The sequence below is a fragment of the Dama dama genome, chromosome 16, assembly GCF_033118175.1.
Source record: "Dama dama isolate Ldn47 chromosome 16, ASM3311817v1, whole genome shotgun sequence".
NCBI classification, from domain to species: Eukaryota; Metazoa; Chordata; class Mammalia; order Artiodactyla; family Cervidae; genus Dama; species Dama dama.
The window spans coordinates 21,809,509-21,831,843 of record NC_083696.1 but is presented as its reverse complement, the minus strand read 5'-3'; the positions used below and the strand labels follow the sequence as shown (position 1 = coordinate 21,831,843).

General features: G+C 44.1%; 1 protein-coding gene and 1 pseudogene across 5 annotated transcripts in view; one reads left to right on the top strand and one right to left on the bottom strand.

The window, feature by feature from the left end:
• SPIN1 (spindlin 1) overlaps window positions 1–13,254 on the bottom strand; it is a 77,842-nt gene extending 64,588 nt beyond the window's left edge. The window contains exon 1 of one of the 5 annotated variants that reach the window (XM_061163547.1): window positions 13,116–13,254. The gene's annotated coding sequence lies outside the window, so the exon portion shown is untranslated. Of the gene's footprint in view, window positions 1–7,052; window positions 7,070–9,370; window positions 9,569–12,290; window positions 12,390–13,115 lie in introns of those variants that run through there. The other 4 variants (XM_061163545.1, XM_061163552.1, XM_061163546.1 and 1 more) reach the window with 4 other exon arrangements.
• Window positions 13,255–18,718: 5,464 nt separating this feature from the next.
• Window positions 18,719–19,022, top strand: LOC133071410 (large ribosomal subunit protein eL36-like; annotated as a pseudogene).
• The last annotated feature ends 3,313 nt before the right edge of the window (window positions 19,023–22,335 follow it).

The following is a 22,335-nucleotide window of genomic DNA, read 5'->3' as shown; positions in this document are numbered from 1 at the left end:
ATATAAACAAATATTCTTTTAAAAAGAAGAGTGAACCCTATGTGACCTTGATGACAATGATGTCAACATAGGTTCATCCACTCTAACAAATGTACAATCTGGTACAGGATGTTGCTAATAGAAGAGGCTGAGCTTGTGTGGGATCAGGGGGCACAGGGAACTCTGTACTTTCTACTCAGTATTGCTGTGAACATAAAGCTGCCCTTAAAAATAAAGGTGTATTTGGAAATAAGAAAAAAAAAGTTTATCTGGCAGACTAGGTTAATGAGTATGCTATGATTACAAACAACTCTCAAAATCTTAGTTGCTTAAGACCAAAGATATTCCCACTTCCTGCCTTCCCCCTCTTTTCTCCACTCTTGCCCTCGCCACCCCGCCCTCAGCTCTCCATTTGCTCTAGACACATGAAGACCTGAACCGCAAGACGCTCCACCTGTAAACATGAGCACTGTCAAGAGGAAGGGAATATGGCAAATCTCACCACTGCTCTTAAAGCCCGTGTGACAAGTCTCTTCAGCTCACACTTCACTGGCCAAGACAAATCACATGACTACTTAACCGTGGAGGCAGAAACTAAAAGCAAAAACACTGCCACACGCTCTCGGAAATGATTTAAACTTAATACTGGTAAGGATGTAGAGTCACAAGAATGCACTCACCAGAAAAGAAACTGATAGGTATACCCACACTGGATGTGGCATTATCTAATACTGAACATAGGCATGAAAGACCCAACAATTCTACTCCTCAGTCTACCCAACAGAAAAGCAACCAAGAAACATGTACCTGAATGTTACACAAGCCCTGTGACACTCGTGAAATAAGCCTCCTGGATCACCTAATATGGGGAGCTGCTCAGGTCTAAATCCATCATGGCCCTTCCCCCAGACCAGTACTTCCCACAGGTTGTTCTAGCCAATGACTGGCCATAGGCAGGATGCTAAAGGAGGCCCATTTCAGCAGGACAAGGGAATCCTCTGGTCCCAACTTTGGCTAAAGGACATGTCACTGGCCTTCCAAAACTTTCTTAGAACAGCACTTAAGTCCTAAGTTACCAGACATTCTCTTCAATTTCTTCCTCCTCCACATGCATCAGACCTGCAAGGGGCTGTTCACTCTCTCCCCAGTATTTCTCCCAATACTGCAAAACCTAATCCTTGTCTTGTCCTTGGAGGGAACTGAACAGTCTCAAAGTGGGAACAACCTAATATTTATCAGCAGGAGAATGAACAGCCATGGATAATACATGAGTAAATCATTACATGCATAAACAAAGTACAACTATACGCGACCTTGTGAATGAAATGAATGACAAAAATGAGTAGCAGGTGCACGGGTAGTGTCACAAACCACAGATTTGTAATGACTTCTGTACTTTCCGTATATTTCACTGAAAAAGAAAAAGAAAAGCAAGACTCTGAGGAGTCAACTGTCCTTAAACCAAAAGGGGAATTGGCTACTTACCATCAATCAGATACAACCACTACGGAGAACAGTGTGGAAGTTCCTTAAATAACTAAGAATAAAAGTACCATCCGTGTGTGCTCAGTCATGTCCGCCTCCTTGCGACCCCATGGACTGCATGCAGTCCACCAGGCTCCTCTGTCCATGAAATTTTCCAGGCAAGAATATCAGAGAAGGGGTTGCCATTTCCTCCTCCAGAGGATCTTCCTGACCCAGGGATCCAACCAGTTTTTCCTGAGTCCCCCACATTAGTAGGCAGATTCTTTTATCACAGAGCCACCTGGGAAGCCCAAAGGTGATGCTGAGGGTGATGAGAGTCAAAGGAAAAAATAACTTCTTCCTCTTTTTCTCCCTCCCTCTCTCCCTCTTCTTACCTTCACCTCAGTATTCATTTGAGCAAAGACATCAATGCTACTCTCAAAACTACCGTATGTGACTCAGCAAGCCCCCTACTGGGTATACTCCCTGAGAAAACCGTAATTCAGAAGGACACATGCACCCCAGTGTTCAGAGCAGCACTATTTACAACAGCCAGGGTATGGGAGCAATTGAGATGTCCGTTGACAGATGAATGGATAAAGATGTGGTGCATATATACAATGGAATATTGCTCAGCAGCCATAAAAAGGAACAAAATTAGGTCATTTGTAATGACATGGATGAACCTAGAATCTGTCATACAGTAGAGGGAAGTCATAAAGAGAAAAACAAATACCGTGTATACAGGGAATATATGGAATCTAGAAAAATGGTACTGAGGAACCAAACTGCACAACAGGAACAAAGATGCACATGTAGAGGATGGCCTTCGGGTCGGGGGGCGAACTGAGAGAGCAGCGCTGGCGTGTACACACTGCCATCTGTGAAACAGCTAGCTACTGAGAGGCTGGCGGAGAGCACAGGAAGCTTGGTGCTCTGGGAAGACCTAGGCGTGGGACACAGGGGATGGGAGGGAGGCTCGAGAGAGAGGGGATATATGCATACTTACAGCTGATGCGTGCTTTTGTATAGCAGAAACACAACTGTAAAGCAACTATACTCCAATTAAAAAATAAAATAAACACAGAGTATAGGCAATTTATATTTCTTCAGTGAAGCCACTTTCCAAAAAGATTCTACCAAATTATCGTCCCACAGTTATGTAAATTATTTATTTAAAGGCTATGCATTTTAGGTGAACACTACTTTATGGACTAAAACTTGTGGTGAAGAGTAATTATGAAGAGAAAGCACATAAGATTGCTTTTATCTTTTACTGAGTCCATTTAATAGATTCAAGATATTAGATCTGATAGAGTACCTAATGAACTATGGACGAGATTTGTGACACTGTACAGGAGGCAGGGATCAAGACCATCCCCAAGAAAAAGAAATGCAAAAAAGCAAAATGGTTGTCTCAGGAGGGCTTACAAATAGCTGTGAAAAGAAGAGAAGTAAAAACCAAAGGAGAAAAGGAAAGATATATCCATTTGAATGCAGAGTTCCAAAGAATAGCAAGGAGAGATAAGAAAGCCTTCCTCACTGATCAGTGCAAAGAAATAGAGGAAAACAATAGAATGGGAAAGACTAGAGATCTCTTCAAGAAAATTAGAGATACCAAGGGAACATTTCATGCAAAGATGGGCTCAATAAAGGACAGAAATGGTATGGACCTGACAGAGGCAGAAGATATCAAGAAGAGGTGGCAAGAATACACAGAAGAACTGTACAAAAAAGATCTTCACGACCCAGATAATCACGATGGTGTGATCACTCATCTAGAGCCAGACATCCTGGAATGTGAAGTCAAGTGGGCCTTAGGAAGCATCACTATGAACAAAGCTAGTGGAGGTGATGGAATTCCAGTTGGGCTATTTCAAATCCTGAAAGATGACGCTGTGAAAGTGCTGCACTCAACATGCCAGCAAATTTGGAAAACTCAGCAGTGGCCACAGGACTGGAAAAGGTCAGTTTTCATTCCAGTCCTTAACACAAAGGCAATCCCAAGGAATGCTCAAACTACCACACAATTGCACTCATCTCACACACGAGTAAAGTAATGCTCAAAATTCTCCAAGCCAGACTTCAACAGTAGGGCGTGAACCGTGAACTTCCAGATGTTCAAGCTGGTTTTAAAAAAGGCAGAGGAACCAGAGATCAAATGCCAACATCCGCTGGATCATCGAAAAAGCAAGAGAGTTCCAGAAAAACATCTATTTCTGCTTTATTGACTATGCCAAAGCCTTTGACTGTATGGATCACAACAAACTGGAAAATTCTTAAAGAGATGGAAATACCAGACCACCTGACCTGCCTCTTGAAAAATCTGTATGCAGGTCAGGAAGCAACAGTTTGAACTGGACATGGAACAACAGACTGGTTCCACATACGAAAAGGAGTACATCAAGGCTGTATATTGTCACTGTGCTTATTTAACTTCTATGCAGAGTACCTCATGAGAAACGCTGGGCTGGAGGAAGCACAAGCTGGAATCAAGATTGCTGGAAGAAGTATCAATAACCTCAGATATGCAGATGACACCACCCTTATGGGAGAAAGTAAAAAAGAACTAAAGAGCCTCTTGATGAAAGTGAAAGAAGAGAGTGAAAAAGTTGGCTTAAAGCTCAACATTGAGAAAACAAAGATCATGGCATCCAGTCCCATCACTTCATGGTCAACGGATAGAGAAACAGTGTCAGAGTTTATTTTTCTGGGCTCCAAAATCACTGCAGATGGTGACTGCAGCCATGAAATTAAAAGACGCTTACTCCTTGCAAGAAAAGTTATGACCAACCTAGATAGCATATTAAAAAGCAGAGACATTACTTTGCCAACAAAGGTCCATCTAGGTCAAAGCTATGGTTTTTTCTAGTAGTCATGTATGGATGTGAGAGTTGGACTATAAAGAAAGCTAAGTGCCGAAGAATTGATGCTTCTAAACTGTGGTGTTGGGAGAAGACTCTTGAGAATCCCTTGGACTGCAAGGAGATCCCAACCAGTCCATCCTAAAGGAGATCAGTCCTGGGTGTTCACTGGAAGGACTGATGTTGAAGCTGAAACTCCGATACTTTGGCCACCTGATGTGAAGAACTGACTCATTTGAAAAGACCCTGATGCTGGGAAAGGTTGAAGGTGAGAGGAGAAGGGGACGACAGAGGGTGAGATGGCTGGATGGCATCACCAACTCAATGGACATGAGTTTTGAGTAAACTCTGGGAGTTAGTGATGGACAAGGAGGCCTGGCATGCTGCAGTCCATGAAGTCGCAAAGAGTCAGACACAACTAAGCAACAGAATTGAACTGAGTCCATTTAAAGAAAAACTTAAGATTATATAGAAATACCAGAGTAACCAAAAATTACCAATTATAACTCAATGATTAATTCTAAATTAAAAAAACCATTTAACAGACCTTCCAGCCCAGGATGCAACTGTCACCACAGCATTTACAGATCCCAGTTCAGTGTCCTGTCCACATCAATAAATTTGGCCTAACCCAACTTTATATTCCCTCCATCATCATCTTACACCCTTAACATCCATTCCCACAATTACTCCCCAGGCAAACTCTTTTGGAGGGTAGTCTACCTCTTCATGAATCACACTCTGCACCTCATCCTTTGGGGCCTTCTGGGAGGATCCTAGGGGAAGCCAAATGCAGGTTTTTCAGGGAAACAAAGATTAAGTTCAGACAGAGGATGGAAAGGCTGTATCTACTGGCAAAGGTAGCCCAACAGAATTTAGGTGTTCAAGATCTCCAGCTAAATCAGAAACTGACCATATGTCTCTAATCCAATTTTCAGGATCCCACTCCTAACCAAAGTTCTCACCTACTAACAGGGAATTCAATTTGCAGTTTTAGGGCAGGAACTTTCAGGTCCCTTATGTGGAACCCTCGCTGGGAATTTAAAACCTTGAGCTCATCATTTTGCTGTGTAATGTTTTAACTTGGCTAGGCTAAACTCACTCCCAGGATTTCCCTTGTATTTGTTTCAGGACTGGGTGGGCCACAGAGAGACTACCGTGGGGCAGGCGGAGGGCACATCTGGTGGGACACCTGCGGTCACTAACTCCCCATCTGCCTCACTGGTGCGAGGCTGCAACAGCTACTCTACCTTCCCCCAGGCTCCCTGAGTCTCTGTCTCCTGGGCCAAGTGTGTGTGGTCAGCTCCAAGACAAAGGCCCAGCTCTTTCTGGATGCCCACTCAACCAAGGTCAGAGGCAACACAACTGACACAGCTTTCCATCTGTCTCGCTGTGGCTTCCAGTCTGTTTTCTCCCCCAAGGCACTTCCACCTTTCTTTCTCAAACTCCTGTCCTACTGACTACAACTCTAGCATGAGGCACACAGGCAGCCTTGTCAACAAGCTGCATTGCCAGCTCCTACACTGTATTAACTGAGATCTCTGAATACGACCGTCTGACAGACCCCTGGACAGAAGACCACACATTTAACCACACAGCCTCAATCTGCCTTTGGATCATGCTAGCTAGGGCCCAGGGGATGTGAGCCCTCAGAAACCAAGAACTGAGCTAAGGACCAGAAAAGTATATATGGACAAAAACAATTAAGAATCTCTGCTCTCATGAAGTGTCTTTTTGAGAAAACAAAAACTCCTTAAATCATGTGAATAAAAGTAACCCTGTAATTTTGATAAGCACTTGGAAGGACAGCAATGTCTCTAATATAAGGACTTGACTTGAAGAAAATCAAGAAAAAAACTTCAAAACCTTCAGAAAATTGATGGTTACTGTAAGCCGAGTGATGGCTATATGGAGATTCTCTACCTTTATTAGAAAATTTACAAACACTTTCATCAAAACAGCTTTCATCAAAAAGTGATGCTTGAGACAAGAAAGGCAGACTAAGAACTGAAATTTGGACAGAAAAGCATTCCAGGAAGTGGGAAAGAACAAGTGCCATGCTTCCTAGTGGTGGAGATGATGATGGGCACTGGAGACAGGAGAAGCACCTGCATGTCTGCAGCAAAGGGAGAGGCAGCGCAGGTGAGCACAAGGCCCCAGAGGATAAAAATCATGCACACCCTGAGGCCTGCTATGGAGCTCTGTCCTTAAAGGGGAAGCCACTCAGAGTTTTATGTAAACGGTGATACACTTAGATTTGCCTTTAAAAAATAAAAAGGTAATTTCTAAAAAAAAAAAAAAACAGGTAATTTCTGACACTAACAAATTATAATACAGACATATTTACCTCTTACCCAACAATCTCACTATCTTGAAACTGTATCTGATCAAATACAAAACAATGTATCGAACAAGGTTATTCATTGCAATAATTTTTTAACAGTAGCAGAATATAAACACTATATATCTACTTAGGAAATGAACTACCAGCACAAAAGAGTACATACCAAGAATACAGAAGTGTATATGAAGTAATCTCCAGAATATATTAAGTAAAAAGGAAGAAACAACAGTGGATACAAGCTTTTTGGAAACAAAAGCAGACACAAACTTCTTTTTAAGAAAAGCAGGTAAAAAAATGTTTCCTTATGTTGCAAAAATAAGTAGAAAAATAAACCAGAAATAAAAATGGAGCAGGAGGAGAACAGTTTAGAGATAGGAAAAGAAAGGAGAATGTGAACACACCTTTACAATCCAGCTTTGACTCTGGAACTATATAAATGTTTCACACACTGAAACAAAATACATTTAGAAAATCATTGAAGCAATCCTTAAATGTTAGGGATTTCATTCAAATAAGCCAAACTAATAATCAAATTGATTACAAAATCAGAGAGAAAATGTTATTTCAAATAATTCTATAATTCAGAATGTAAACATTTTTAAAACAAAGGGAATAGAAACCTACAATCATTTTAATGTTAAAACGTTTTTGAACTACCATGCTTATGTTCTAGGATAAAGGAAAGTAATTAAAGTTGATAAGAATGCAAATTTTTAACATTAAAGAAGATAAATTCAAAGTAAAAACCCTATGAAGTTAAATGTGAACTGGAACTAGCCACACAAAATCAAAACTAGTATTTCCCAAGTCTGTCCAATGACAGCAAGGGCATCTCAGTGGCAATAAGGACACACAGCACCAGATTTTGGTATCTAAACTCCACTGCCTGATAAAAAGAGCTAAAAGAACTGGTTGATAGATATTGGGAAGAAAAAGCACAAAGTGAGTCTCAGACATCTTGTAACATGAGCAAGAAACAATTCAAAGGTTAACAGGGCCACATCCAAGGGAAGAAAACTAGTTTGAAATGACCAAGCCATGACCAAACTAGGACAAGTTGAGGGAAAAAAAATGATGACTACTTGATTAAGACATACTGCAAATACATAAAATTCCACAGGTCCACAGTGATCCTAAACAAGAGAAAGCAAGAGGGAATACACAGTAACAAATCAACCCTGTACACAGGGAAAATAACATTCTTACCCTTGTGTCAAGACCTAAAACTCATGCTAGGAATATTATTTTAGATATGATTAGTTAATATATGGATAAGTAGTTCATATAGACATACATGCCTATAACTATACAGACCATCTATAAATAAATATGTAGATCATTTGCAGACAAGTCCAAATATTAAACCTAAGTTATAAGGATGTAACTGTAAGCAAGCTGAACAACAGATATAAGCTAACAAATATAATCTAAGTTTGAAAAAGTTGTCCTGCCTTTTATTACTACAATCTAAAAACATTTCAAGTGGTATTTAAATACTTCATTAGTCTCTTTATTTACTCTCTCAACATTTGGATAAAACAATATCCATGATGAATTGATCCTTTCTCTATCACCCACCCCACCCCCAAAAAAGTCAACACATTTAACATTTTAATGTCTCCAGACAAATTGCCTTTGCTTCAAATTACTTTATCCTTATTCAACAGGCTGCTGCTGCTAAGTCACTTCAGTCGTGTCTGACTCTGTGCAACCCCATAGATGACAGCCCACCAGGCTCCGCCATCCCTGGGATTCTCCAGGCAAGAACACTGGAATGGGTTGCCATTTCCTTCTCCAATGCATGAAAGTGAAAAGTGAAAGTGAAGTCACTCAGTCGTGTCCAACTCTTCAGGACCCCATGGACTGCAGCCTACCAGGCTCCTCCACCCATGGGATTTTCCAGGCAAGAGTACTGGAGTGGGTTGCCATTGCCTTCTCCGTATTCAAAAGGCTAGACTCTTGTAAACTTGAGCTGGAACACTGGTAGATTCCTTCAATCCATCTTTCAGAGGTTTAATGCCTTTCAATGGCTCCCCGCACCGCCCCCCCCCCACTACCACCACCACCCTTCAGATAAAACAGCAACCACCTTAATGTCATATGTTCAATTATTTAAAATCTGGCCCCAAATTCATTCCTAGACAGACTGATCATGTCAAACTTAAGTGGTGTCAGCAGCTACAGATCAATAACCACAGGGAACTTATGATACCCAGAAGCCCTAGGAATCACTCACATGGGAGTAACAGGTAACACAGCAAAACCTTTGATTGTAATTCAAATCCAGAATGGTCTAACACTCATCATGACTCCGCTCCTGTTGTTCCTTCATCTAAACTGCTTTCCTCTAACCTATAGTCTTAACCCTGCTCGAACATCACCTTCTCTCCCCAGATGTCTCACCATATGCCTGGGTATCTTCCCTACCAACCTGTAAGGTCTCTAAGGGCGTATCTTCATGTATCATGCCCATAGCTGACTTATGGCAATTTAAAAGCCAAAAAATAAGCACCCAATAAAGATTTAATTAAAAATTTAATAGAAGACAAGCACAACTAAGCAACCTATTGTTGAAAAAAAAAAATGCTAATAACTATAGCAAAGTTTAAAAGCATGGAGAAGAAGGAAATCAACAATGATTGGCACCAGCTGCTGCATTTCAGGAACTGTACTGGGAACTCTACACATCCATTTCATTTAACTATTGTAATAGCCTTACATGATAGGTTTCATCCCAGTTTACAGTTGAGGAATAGCGCCTAGAAGGGCTATGTGATGAATCAGGTATGTGGCTTTGGACCAGTAAGGAGTGGGGTTGGATTTCAACCCAGACTCTTCAGAGTTGAAGGCCATTCGATCTCCACATCCAACTCCAGAGCTCACATCTTTTTCACAATGGATTCCCCATTTCCAATTTCTTTTTGTTCAAAGGAAAGAAAGAAAACATAATTAAGCATCTAATAAATATAAGGAAGTATTTCCATGATACATATTTTTCTTAACAAATTAGAATTCTGCTAATTCAAAAGAAATATCCAACAACACTGTTTTTTTTTTTTTTTTTTAACACTGTTATTTTTAATCTCTGCAATAATCCACCATAATTCTTTCGGAACAGCAGTATCCTTTTTACATGTTTCTAACATACCAGAGGAAAAAAATGCTAACAAGGAGTACAGCCAATGGAGTTTAACTGTATACAATCAGGTAAGTCATTGGGAAGAGAGAACACTGCATAATTAGATTTCTTCTAGCTAAGACTTCAAATTAATGGCTCATAATTGTATCATATCAACACATAAGAGTCAAATCTGAGGTACTCTTTCCCACAGGATGCACAGGCAAGCAAAAGTCACACCAACCTTCCACTCCACGATTTACGAGAGTGGTACCATTACCTGTAAGGACACCAATGACCAACATTTCACCGTTACCTAGATTTCATGAGTGTTACTAAATATTACACCAAAAACAAGAAAGTATCTAAGGTCAATATGGAAAACAATGCTGGTACTATTTCTCAGCACCATTAATCGGATACTGTGAATTATGACCCTGAGGGAAAAGGAAAAGAACACAGCACAGTTTCCCAAACTAAGGTGACGGAGGACTCCTTTGATTTTCCTGCAGCATTTCTTAGCATGAGTGTCACAAAGGATACCCCCTTAAACGCTGCTTCATATATACACCCGAAACAAAGTAAATATTACTACTGGATTCTGCACTAGTAAATAAAGAAACAGTACTATCAAAACTCTGGGGATCATCGAAAATCTTAAAAAAAAAAAAATTCTAAGTTAATCATAGAGATAACTGAAGGTCTCTTTCCTTAACTCATTTCACAGCATTCTGAAGTAACCATTTTGCTACTCAAAGAAATTCTATTCTCTCACAAGAAACACACACCTACTATCGACGATTCTGACAAACATTTAACGACCTTTACATGTAATTATCAAGTTAAATCCCATGAACACAGGGGCCTGGTAGGTTAGTCCATGAGGTCACAAGAGTCGGACACGACTTAGCTACTGAACAACAAATCAAGTCTGATGATAAAGGTTCTGTAAATTGCTAGCTACAATTTTTTGGTATTCGCCTCTTACCCAAGGATTGGGGGAAGGGCAGAAGGTTCCTCATCTCACTTGCCCCTCATCTGAAATTTCACAGCCTCTTAAAAGTTCACCTCTAAGAACGTTAACAGACTCAATCTGTCCTGGTATACACACCCTCAAGTACAGGTTTAGTTTTCATTTCCTAACAAAAGCTATGTAGAAAGCAATTACTGTACTCTCCATCAATCCCTTCAGACCGCAGAGGTCCTTCCAGAAAATTCCAACAGAAGTTATATAGGAATTTGCATTTGGGGAGGTATGTCGTCTTTGGCAGAAGTCATGTTATACAGCGCAATCCTTTAACACTTACATGTATTGAGGGTTGCTTTCTGACGTACAGATCTGTATTTGCTACTTCAACATGCATGGAAAACCCTCTCCAAAACCAGGAATCCCAACCCACAAATCATAAAAAGCAGATAAGCGTGAAGCAACTGCGTAAACAGATTTGGGGTGCCTATTTCGTGGCATTTATGGCTGAGGCCATCACTAAAATTCAATCCGGTTAAAGTCGACAACGCATCCCCAACAGGAAAGATGAACAGAGCCAAACCGTAGGCACTGCGCAGTTTCCGCGCCGTGCGATTAATCTCAGCAAATGCTTGCGGAATGCGCTCAAGGTCACTCGTGATGAAAAAGAAAAGTGTGTGTGTGTGTCTATGTGTGAGTGTGCGTGTGCAGAAACGCCCGCCGTCGGCCAGTCCCGCGCAGAGCTGCCCAGGGCGCGTGGACAGGCAGCCAAGGGGGCGGGGGAAACAAGGGGGGGGTTACCGAGAGACCCGAAAAACCACCTTCTCCGCCAAGCCCACTGCTGCAGAACCCCGGGCAGCCACCCGGGAGATTACGCCGTCGTAGGTACGCAGCCCTGGGTAGGAGAGCAACGCCAGGCCTCCGGAGGGTCCCGATCTCGGAGAACCCCCTCCCCTTCCTGTGGTCCGGTTCCAGCGCCCCTCTAGCTACGGAGACCAGTCCTCCTTCCCACCCCCACCTCCTTCCACCCTCCACCCCAGCCCCTCCCCACGCCGCGAGGGCCTCTTCCCCTCCCCCCTTACATCCCCTCCCACCACCCGGGGGTCCAGCCCCCACCCCCGCCCCAGGGGACTCCTACACCGCCCCCTCAGGCCCCGAGGGTCTCATTCCTTCCTTCCCCGCCCAGCCCGGGTTATGCAACACTCATCCGCCCCGCCCCCCCGCCAGCGCCCGCCGCATTGCCCCCCCTCCCCGGGCCCAGCCACCCCGCGCCCCCCGCCCGCTCGAGTGCCGAGGCCTCCCGAACAAAGCGCGCGGGGCTGGCCGGCCGGGCCGGGGGCGGCGGCCATGTTGGCGGGGGCGGCGAACAAAGGCGCGCGGCCCGAGCCCGAGGCCCCCGCCCGAAGCCCGGCCGGCAGGGGGCGCTGTACAGGCGCCGCCCGCCGCCCGGACAATGCGCCGCGGCCCGCTGCTCCCCGGGCGCCACCGCCCCTCAACGCGCCCCGCCCGCGGCCCCGCTGCGGCGCCCGCTCCCCGGCGGTGCACAAGCCTCACCTGCTGGCCTCTTAGGCCGCCGTCTGCAGCCCTTGGGCCCTGCCGTCCCGCGCCGCGCTCCCGCCCCGGCCCGACCGAGCCAGACGGCGCCGCCCCGCCCCCGCTCCGCTCCGCGGCCGCCGCCGCCCGCCCCCGACCGCACGGCGCACGCGCACTGCGGCCGCCGACTGCACCGGCAGCGCCGCCCGGCCCCGGCCCGACGGGCCGCATTACGCAGGCGCTCCAGCTGGAGGGCGGGGCCGAGAGGACAGAGGGCGGGGCCTGGCGGCAGGACTCGGCTTGAGGATGCTCACCTGGCGGCGGGGCGGGACCGAATAAAGGAAGGCCTGGAGGTGGGGCGGGGCCTGATGCTGCAGCAGGGCGGGGCCTGGCGCCACTCACCTGGCAGCCAAGCACAGCGGACCAGGGCCTGGCGCCGGGGTGGGGCCTGGCAGCGGGGAGGGGCCGGGCGCGGCTCTCACCTGGGGGCGGGGCCTGGCTGGGTCCCAGCTGCGCGCCGAGAGGCGGCATTAATGGCCCAGAGGCCGGGGGGCCGGGGACGGCGCCGATCGCACCGGAAGTCTGACATCCTTAGAAGTTTCGTTTTCGCGCGGTGGGAGGGCTTTTACCGACAGACTGATCCTCCCTGTCCTGGAATTAAAGCAGCAAGTCGACCTGCGTCGCATACGCCGCCCCTTCGGAAGAAGCGGAATACAGTGACAAAGCTATCCGCTGACAGAGCTGTGGTGGCCGAGGAAATGCAGCACCCAGTGCCGAGGGCTTCCCGATCGGGCCCCACCGCCGCACTGCGCCACCGCGGCCGAAATTCGGGTCTCGCCCACTCACCTGCCCTACCTGGAGGGGGTAGGACGAGCTTTGCAGCGCTTGACAACGCACTCCCTCCTTGTCCGTACTCCGCCTCCTCCACAAACTGGCCAATTCGCTCGGCTCTGGCTTTCCGCAGAAGTCAGGAGCTAGGCATTCTCACGGTCACTCGCGAACTTGTTTGCCTTCTGTTTCACCCAAGACGCCCTTTGAGTGTCAGATTGGTTGTTTGCAGGAAGAGGGGGAGAGGAAGGAAGAGTCCGGAACAGGTTTGACTCCTTCGGAGTGCAATGCCCGCAGGCTGTACCCGGGGTCTGACTCCCTACCCCGCACCCCAGCCTGGAGCTCTACCTGATTCAATCCCAAGACTGGCGCTCTCCTCTTCCTTCGTCCTCATACCCCCTCAACTCTCACCCAACACTTCCCTCCCCCACTTGCCCGGTGCCCTCCCCTCCCCCAACCCCACGACCACCTGGCGTCCTCCAGAGAGTCACTGAGCGGACGTGGTTCCTAGAATGCGAAAAGCTTCCTAATAAACCGCCTGCCCGAATGTTGTCGGGTCAAATGACAGACGTATTATTGGAAAGCGCTCTGTTCACCGTAACCTGCAGCCCAATTGTCGCTTAGCATTGCTCTGTGGGATTTTGCTGGCACCTTTTTCTTCCAAGTAAGATTGATACGTGCCTGTTGAAACAAAGTGCTCATCTCAGATGACACACTTGGCAAGAATTGCAAGTTCACAGGCCAACTAGAGGACCAATTTAGATACAGATACACAAAAATGTGTCACTGTACTTACCAATGAGAAAGCGTTGGGAAATTAACTTTCCATGATGTTCAATGTTTATGACCCAGACAGTAGTGGAGAGGGAGAAATTTCCCTCGAGTTCTAATGACAAAATTGACACCAGACAGAATAGCAGGAGAAAAACAAATTTGAATGCATGCACATAAAGTTCTCATAGAAATTGGATCTATGAGGTGGCCAAAGCGGGCAGATTTTATACTTTTTAGACAAAAACTAAATTTGTGAGGAGTTGACAAGATCGGGTTGGGATGCTCAATTAGTGAAGAATCTAAACAGAATTTGGGCTTGGGATAGTAAATTTAAAATTAACAAGGTTTGTTTATACAGGCTTTTCAGCCTGATTTCCCTGTTTCTGGTGATAAGGATCTCTGTACCCTCTGGTACAAGAAAGGTATTTGTTGTTCAGTCGCTCAGTCCTGCCTGACTCTTTTTCGATTTTCCATGGACTGTTGCTCCCCAGACTCCTCTGTCCAAGGGATGTCCCAAGCAAGAATTCTGGAGTGGGTTGCCATTTCCTTCTCCAGAGGCAAATTCTTTACTGCTGAGCCACCCTGAGAAAGGTATCAAAACCTTTGAAGGAATGACATAGCCCGAGGACACAACCTAATAGGTCCAAGATGGCAGATGAGTTGACTTCCACTAGACCTTGAGCCTCAGTATATGCTCACTGTAACACGTCAGCAAGCTAAATGACACACCCACAGGTGCCGTGACAGTTCAAGGGCGAACCATAAAGGTCAAAAAGTGGGTAGTGGTCCAATTCCTGGAAATCCCCACTCCTTCCCCAAAATAGCTAAAATATTCCTCCCACTCATTAGCTTATGAAATTACCCACCCCTGTAAAAATTGACAAGTCAGTGAAATGTTTCTCTCTAAATAAATCAACTTCCTACCCGTCACTTTGTCTCTCACTTAAATTCTTTCTGTGATGAGACATCAAGAACCTGAGTTTCATTAAGTCCTGAGACCATGTGTGTGATCTCAGTTAAAACTGATTTCAAGTCCCAACCTGAGTTGCATGGTTTCAGCAATTTTCACATGGGAGATTTTTTCATTTTTAAGGAGACAGAGGGGAAGGTCAGAGTGTCCCTCTTGCATTGACCCTTTCTTAAGTAACTGTGCATGCATGCTAAGTCACTTCAGTCAGGTCTGACTCTGTGACCCTATGGACTGTAGCCTGCTAGGCTCCTCTGTCCATGGGATTCTCCAGCCAAGAATACTGGTCTGGGTTGCTGTGCCCTCCTCCAAGGGATCTTCCCAACCTAGAGATCAAACTGCAGTCTCTTATGTCTCCTTCATTGTCAGGTGGGTTCTTTACCACTCATGCCACCTGGGAAGCCTGTAAGTAACTTTAATACAATATAATTAATGTTCTGTTGAGGCACATTTGGAAGCAGTCCACTGGGTGCCCCAACAACCTCAACCAGAAGGCTGTGAGTCCCTTCCTTTCCCGTTCTGAATGGAGAGGTCTGGCCATCTTGCTTCTCAGGAAGCTTCAGTAGACCCCACACTAAAGTGTCTTCCTATTAGTGGGGAGGGAGCCGGATTGTTGCAATACTCTTTCTTTGGAAGTGGGACTTGAAGAACCAAAGAGGACCACTTTCGTCTCAAGAATCCTGTTTCTCAAAAGGTACTCTCTTTCCATGCTCATTCTTGGCTTAACTTGCTCCTGAAACCACAGGAAAATCATCAATTGGAGTACTATGCCCCTTCCAGGCTTCTCTCCCAACAGTTTGAAACTATCACCATCACAGCACTGCTGGATGAAAAAGAGAACCAGAAGAGTCTTTCACACTCCCTGGCTCAACATATATCAGCTGGACCCTACCAGGCACAGGGCACTGCATTTGCCTCTGGAGGGGACACTATGTCTACATACACAAGAATGTTTACACTTCATGAAGGGAACATCACACGGTGCTGAATGGATGACTCCAAGAAAGAAACAGCAGGAGCAGAGTTCAGCCATCTGATCAACTATACAGCTTCCTCCCCTGGCTCATACCCACCTTTCTCCAGGTCATTCTCTACACAGCAGCCAAATATATGCTTCTAAATGATACCTTCTCAGAGAAGCCTCTTCTGACCACCTGCACAAGTAGATTGCCCTCTATTCTCTTTAACTGTCATCCTTGTTTATTTTTCTTTGTAGCACTGATTCTCTTTTGTAATTACATACAGCACAGAATTGTTAAGTCACCACCCACCCCATTATAAAGTCCAAAGGCCAGAGACAATATCTGTTTTCCTTTATACCTTGCAGAGGACTGTAGAAGTGACATGAAGTCGCTCAGCTGTGTCTGACTCTGCGACCCCATGGACTGTAGCCTACCAAGATCCTCAGTCCATGGGATTTTCCAGGCAAGAATACTGGAGTGGGTTGCCATTTCCCTCTCCAGGGGATCTTCCCGACCCAGGGATTGAACCCGGGTCTCCCACATTGTACACAGATGCTTTACTATCTGATGCTTTACTACTACTATTTTACTACCAGGGAAATGAATAGATGACTTGTCTGAATACTGGATCATGTGGTTTTGTTAACATAGGGTTTAGGAAGAGCCTCAAGTGACAAGATACCGGGGAATTTAAACTCTTCTTACCTACTCACAGAGTTATATCAAGGTTCAACAGAAACGCTATATAGACCTATGCACATGTGAGGGAGTTTCTCCATCCCATGGGAAACAATTGAAGATGTTCAGTTAGGTTTGTGGGGTGACATTTTTTTTTGGGTGGGTGACTTTTTAAAATCAATCAGGTGTTATGTAGAAGAGAATTTACAGTGGGAATTATGACATAAAGGAGACTATGTAGGAGGCTACTGTAATAATTTTGGGGGACAGAATTTGAACTGGATAAAGTGCTTATGAAAAGGATAATATAATAACTTTTAAAGAGCAAGCATTCAACTCCATGATAGAGGGGAGTTATTTTACTGAAGAGGGGGATGATGGTGGCATTTTGGTTAGGCTGAGAAGGAAGAACTCCTTATGATTTAAAGAAATATCCTGAAAAGTTTTAATTAAATGATATGATGATATAGTCATGCTGATTTCTCTCAACAGATTAGTTTTGCCTGGTTTTGAACTTTATATAAATTGAATCAGTGACATACCTACATATCACATGATACTTGAATACTGTTTTTGCATCCCTAGGGATACTGCACGTGTATTGGAAGATAGTTGCTCTTGGATATGAGGAAGGAATTCACAGGGCCTAGACTCCATCTTAGGCCTGTTCATGCTGATCATGCTCGGCCACCTCTCCAATGGACTCTGAATTCTGTGTTTAGTGCCTATGGAAACGACAACAGAAGGATAAGACCCCCTCCAGACAGGGGAAGCTTGAAGATCATATCCAGGTTACTCCTCGCCTAAGAGAACACATACACTAATCACCCCTTCCTCCAGACAGGCCATATGTTTTCTGTACCTATCAGAGTGTAACCTTGGGCTTATTGATTGTTGGCTAATTGTTTAACTGTCTAAGCACCTGGCACATGAATGATGGGGTTATTGGGATTGTATTTACCCTTCCTTTGTTTATGTAAATCTCAAAGAATTTGGGGTGGTGGGTTCAGACATGTACACATGGGGTATAAAAGATTTTCACAAATGCTGGTCGGGGTCCTTGGCTAAGAGGAGACTGCCTTGGGCCCGCCGGTGTAATAAACTGCACTCCACTATCTGCATTGTCCTTCTGAGTGAGTTTGTTTCCCAGAACGCGTGGCTACAACAGATATACTCCTAGAAGAGAAATTGCTGAATAAAGAATATGAATATTAGTAGGTACCACATTCATACAATGATGTGAACACCTTAGATCTTTACCAGTGCAGTAGGTGAACAAAACCATATCCCATGATAGTTTTTGTTTGCATTTATCTCATTTTAAGAGAGATAGTTCGCTTTTCATATATTTAAAAGTCATTTAAGCCTATGAAATGCACTAAAATCTATTGGAAGTAATAAACGAGTTCAGCAAGGTTGTAGGATATAAAATCACTATACAAAAGTCAATCGTAATTCTATACAATGAAGTGAAGTCGCTCAGTCGTGTCCAACTCTTAGTGACCCCATGGATTGTAGCCTACTAGGCTTCTCCGTCCATGGGATTCTCCAGGCAAGAATACTGGAGTGGGTTGCCATTTCCTTCTCCAGGGGATCTTCCTGACCCAGGGATCGAACCCAGGTCTCTCGTATTGGAGGCAGATGCTTTAACCTCTGAGCCACCAGGAAGCCCATTTCTATACAATAGCAGCAGGCAAACCAAAAGTGGAATTTAGAAAACAATTCCCTTTTATATAGATTTCAAAAGAATAAGTTAAGAATAAATTTAACAAAAGTACAAAATTTATACTCCGAAAATTACCAAACAACAATGCAAGAAATTAAAGAACTAGATAAGTTTGCAAGTATCTCATGTTCACAAACTGGAAGACTGTTTACAGAGGGCAGTTCAGTTCAGTTCAGTTCAGTCGTGTCGGACTCTTTGCGACCCCATGAATCGCAGCATGCCAGGCCTCCCTGTCCATCACAAACTCCCGGAGTTTACTCAAACTCATGCCCATGAGTCGGTGATGCCATCCAGCCATCGCATCCTCTGTCGTCCCCTTCTCCTCCTGCCCCCAATCCCTCCAAGCATCAAGGTCTTTTCCAATGAGTCAACAGACGACAGTACTCTCCAAATTGATATACAGATTCAATGCAACCCTTATCAAAATCCCGATGACTTTTTTGCATAATTTGACAAGCTGATTCTAAAATTTGCGTACAGCTTCCGCCGCGGCAGCCATTGTAGAACAATAGCCATGGCTCTGCGCTACCCCATGGCGGCGGGCCTCAACAAGGGTCACAAGGTGACCAAGAACAAGCCGAGACACAGCCGCCGCCGCCGGCGTCTCCCCAGACACAGCAAGTTCGTGCGGGACATGATCCGGGAGGTGTGTGGCTTCGCCCCTTACCAGCGGCGAGCCATGGAGCTGCTCAAGGTCTCCAAGGACAAGTGGGTTCATCAAGAAAAGGGTGGGGACACACATCCGCGCGAAGAGGAAAAGAAAGGAGCTGAGCAACGTCTTGGCCGCCATGAGGAACGCAGCAGCCAAGAAGGACTGAACCCTTCCCCTCTGTTCACAATAAATCTTCCCAAAAATTAAGGGAAAAAAAAATAGTAAAATTTGCCTACAAATTTAAGGGATCCAAAATAGCCAAGACAATACTGAAAAAGAAGAATAAAGCTTGAGGAACTATCTCTCTCAATTTTTTTTTTTCTCTCTGCACTGGGTCTTCATTGTTGTAGGTAGCAGTGAGCAGTACAAACCTTTTCTAGTAACAGTGAACAGACGCTACTCTCTAATTGAAATGTGCAAGCTTCTCATTGACAGAGGAGCCTGGTTGGCTACAGTACATAGGGTAACGAAGAGTTGGACATGACTAAAGCAATTAGCAGCAGTGCTACATATGAAATGTCCCAAAGAGGCAAATCTGTAAAGACAGAAAGTAGATTAGTTATTGCCTGGAGCTGGGGGATAGGAAGATTGAGGGGTGATGACTAAGGGGTGCAGAGTTTCTTTTGGGGGTAATGAAAATGTTCTAAAATTAATTATGATAATAGAATCATAACTTTGGGAATATACTAAAAAACTATGAAATTTTACACTTGATATGATTGAATTATCTGGTAAATGGATTTAATTTCAGGAAAAGGTGTTCAAAAATGAAAAAAAAGATCATTTAATATTTATTTCTTGTGAATTGTCTATATCCTTGGTGAATTCTTCTAATTGGATTTTTGTTTCATTTTTCTCCTTATTTGTAGGAACTCTGCACATTGCAGAATATTAGTCTTTTGTCATATGTGTAGAAAAATTTTACCCAATTTTTTTTTAAATTTTACCTAATTTTTTATTTGGGTTTTTATTTTGTTTGTAGTTTTTTTGTTTTTTGTGTTTTTTTCTGCAAAGGCTTTGTTAGCCCAAGGCAATAAAACAGCCAGTTATTTTACCAGTGAAGCAAATCTATCTGGGACTAGAAAACAAGTGCAATTTGAGACATACAACTATGACAAACCACATGCAAGTCCAGCAAAGATAGGAAAGTTTTTGTTGAGGAGAAGGAAAAGTTGGGAGGGGCTGTTGTAAATAAAAAGTCCACTAGAGGAAATTGGGAGTTCAAGGTATAGTAACTTTTCATTGGCTAAGTTGCAACAGTCTCTCATTGCCTGATATGGCCAGGCAAAAAGAAAATCTCTCTTCCTCCTGCTGGTGGCAATAAAGTAGGGTCATTCCTGTAGGAGATGGAAAGTACTTCTCTTCCAGTAGGATCTTATTGACTTCAAAGGGTACATGTATAAGAGCTCCCCTTTCTGCCCTCCCAATTCTATTTTAGTAAGGTTTCCTTTCATTAAAAAGCAGAGACACCACTTTGCTGACAAAGTGAAAAAACTGAAGTCGCTCAGTCGTGTCTGACTCTTTGCAACCCCATGGAATGTAGACTACCAGGATCCTCAGTCCATGGGATTTTCCAGGCAAGAATACTGGAGTGGGTTGCCATTTCCTTCTCCAGGGGATCTTCCCGACCCAGGGATCGAACCTGGGTCTCCCGCATTGTAGGCAGATGCTTTACCGTCTAAGCTACTAGGGAAGCCCAGAGGTCCATATAAATAAAGATATGGTTTTTCCAGTAGTTACACAGGAATGTGAGAGTTGGACCTTAAACAAAGTGCTGAAAAATTGATGCTTTTGAACTGTGGTGCTGCAGAAGACTCTTGAGAGTCCCTTGGACAGAAAGGCGATCAAACAAATCAATCCTAAAGAAAATCAATCCTGAATATTCATTGAAAGGACTGATGCTGAAGCTAAACTCCAATACTTTGGCCACCTGATGCCAAGAGCTGACTCACAGGAAAAGACCCTGATGCTGGGAAAGATTGAGGGCAAGAGGAGAAGGGGGCAACAGAGGATGAAATGGTTGGATGGCATCACCCACTCAATGAACATGCATTTGAGCAAACTCTGAGAGATAGTAAAGGACAGGGAAGGCTGGCATGCTGCAGTCCATGGGGATGCAAAGTCAGACACAACTTAGTGACTGAACAACAACGCTTCATTAAGGGAATGAAGAATATACCAGTAAATGATGGATGTTGTAGCCGTCAAGGCCTCAGCCGCTGCAGCTGCCCAGGATTGTTCACCATGAAGAAATTCAGGATGGAGAAAAGCAGGATACCAGTGCTAGAAATTAAGGTGTGCATAAAACGAATACTTTCAATGAGCCTAGACTCTTGCATCTTCACATACATAGAAAAGTACTAACTTGAGATGTCTGGTTTTCTTTAATTAGTTTTCTTTAATTCTACCACCTGGTTTCTGTTGCAAAAACTCCTATGTATCCTCACTGCTGCCTTACATCTTTGAAACAATACTTCAGAGCTATCTGAGAGGCTGCTTCCCAGGATATGTCCTCAGGAAGTCACCAAATACAATACAATTGTTAACTTTTATGTTGTACATTTTTTTCAGTCAAGAAATTTTTCATAGTTTAAAAATGTTATGTAGAGGACTTCTCTGGCAGTTCAGTAGTTAGAACTTCTAATCCAGGAACAATTATCCCCCATGCCATAGAGTACGACCAAAAAAAAAAAAATTATGTAAACGAATTTATCACTCTTTTCTTATATTGCTTCTTTATTTTAACATGTTTAGAAAGGTCTTCCCTATACTGAAACAATGCATTCTTTCCCCTTTCATGTTCAGAAACATTTTTTGTTCTTTAAAAACTTAAAATTATAGATATAACTTTAAGCACTGGAAAAGAAATTTTTTATTTTGTCTTTAAACATTTTTCTCTATTTTTGAAGTGGCTGACATTGTCAAATAGTCAAAATCTTCCACTTTCATCCTCTATCATGTTTAAATATTCTCTTCTCCACAGATGACTTCCCTAGAAATCAAAGATGAACTTTCCTGGGGGTCACTTGTTCTGGGTCTAAATGTGTTTATGAATGTCCACTTTCGGCTGTGTGTGTGTTGTGTGTGGTTTTCCTTGTTCCAAGGGTGCACACCTTGCTTGTGTGCATGCATGATAAGTCATTTCAGTCGTGTCTGACTCTTTGAGACCCCATGGACTGCAGTATGCCAGCCCTCTCTGTCCCTCACCATCTCCCGAAGTTTGCCCAAGTTCATGTCCGTTGCATTGGTGATGCCATCCAACCCTCTCATCCTCTGACACCCTCTTCTCCTTCTGCCCTCAAACTTTCCCAGCATCAGGGACTTTTCCAATGGGTCAACTGTTTGCATCAGATGACCCGAATACTGGAGTTTCAGCTTCAACATCAGTCCTTCCCATGAGTATTCAGAGTTGATTTCCCTTAAGATCGACAGGTTAGATCTCCTTGCTGTCTCAGGACAGCAAGAGATTCTCAGGACTC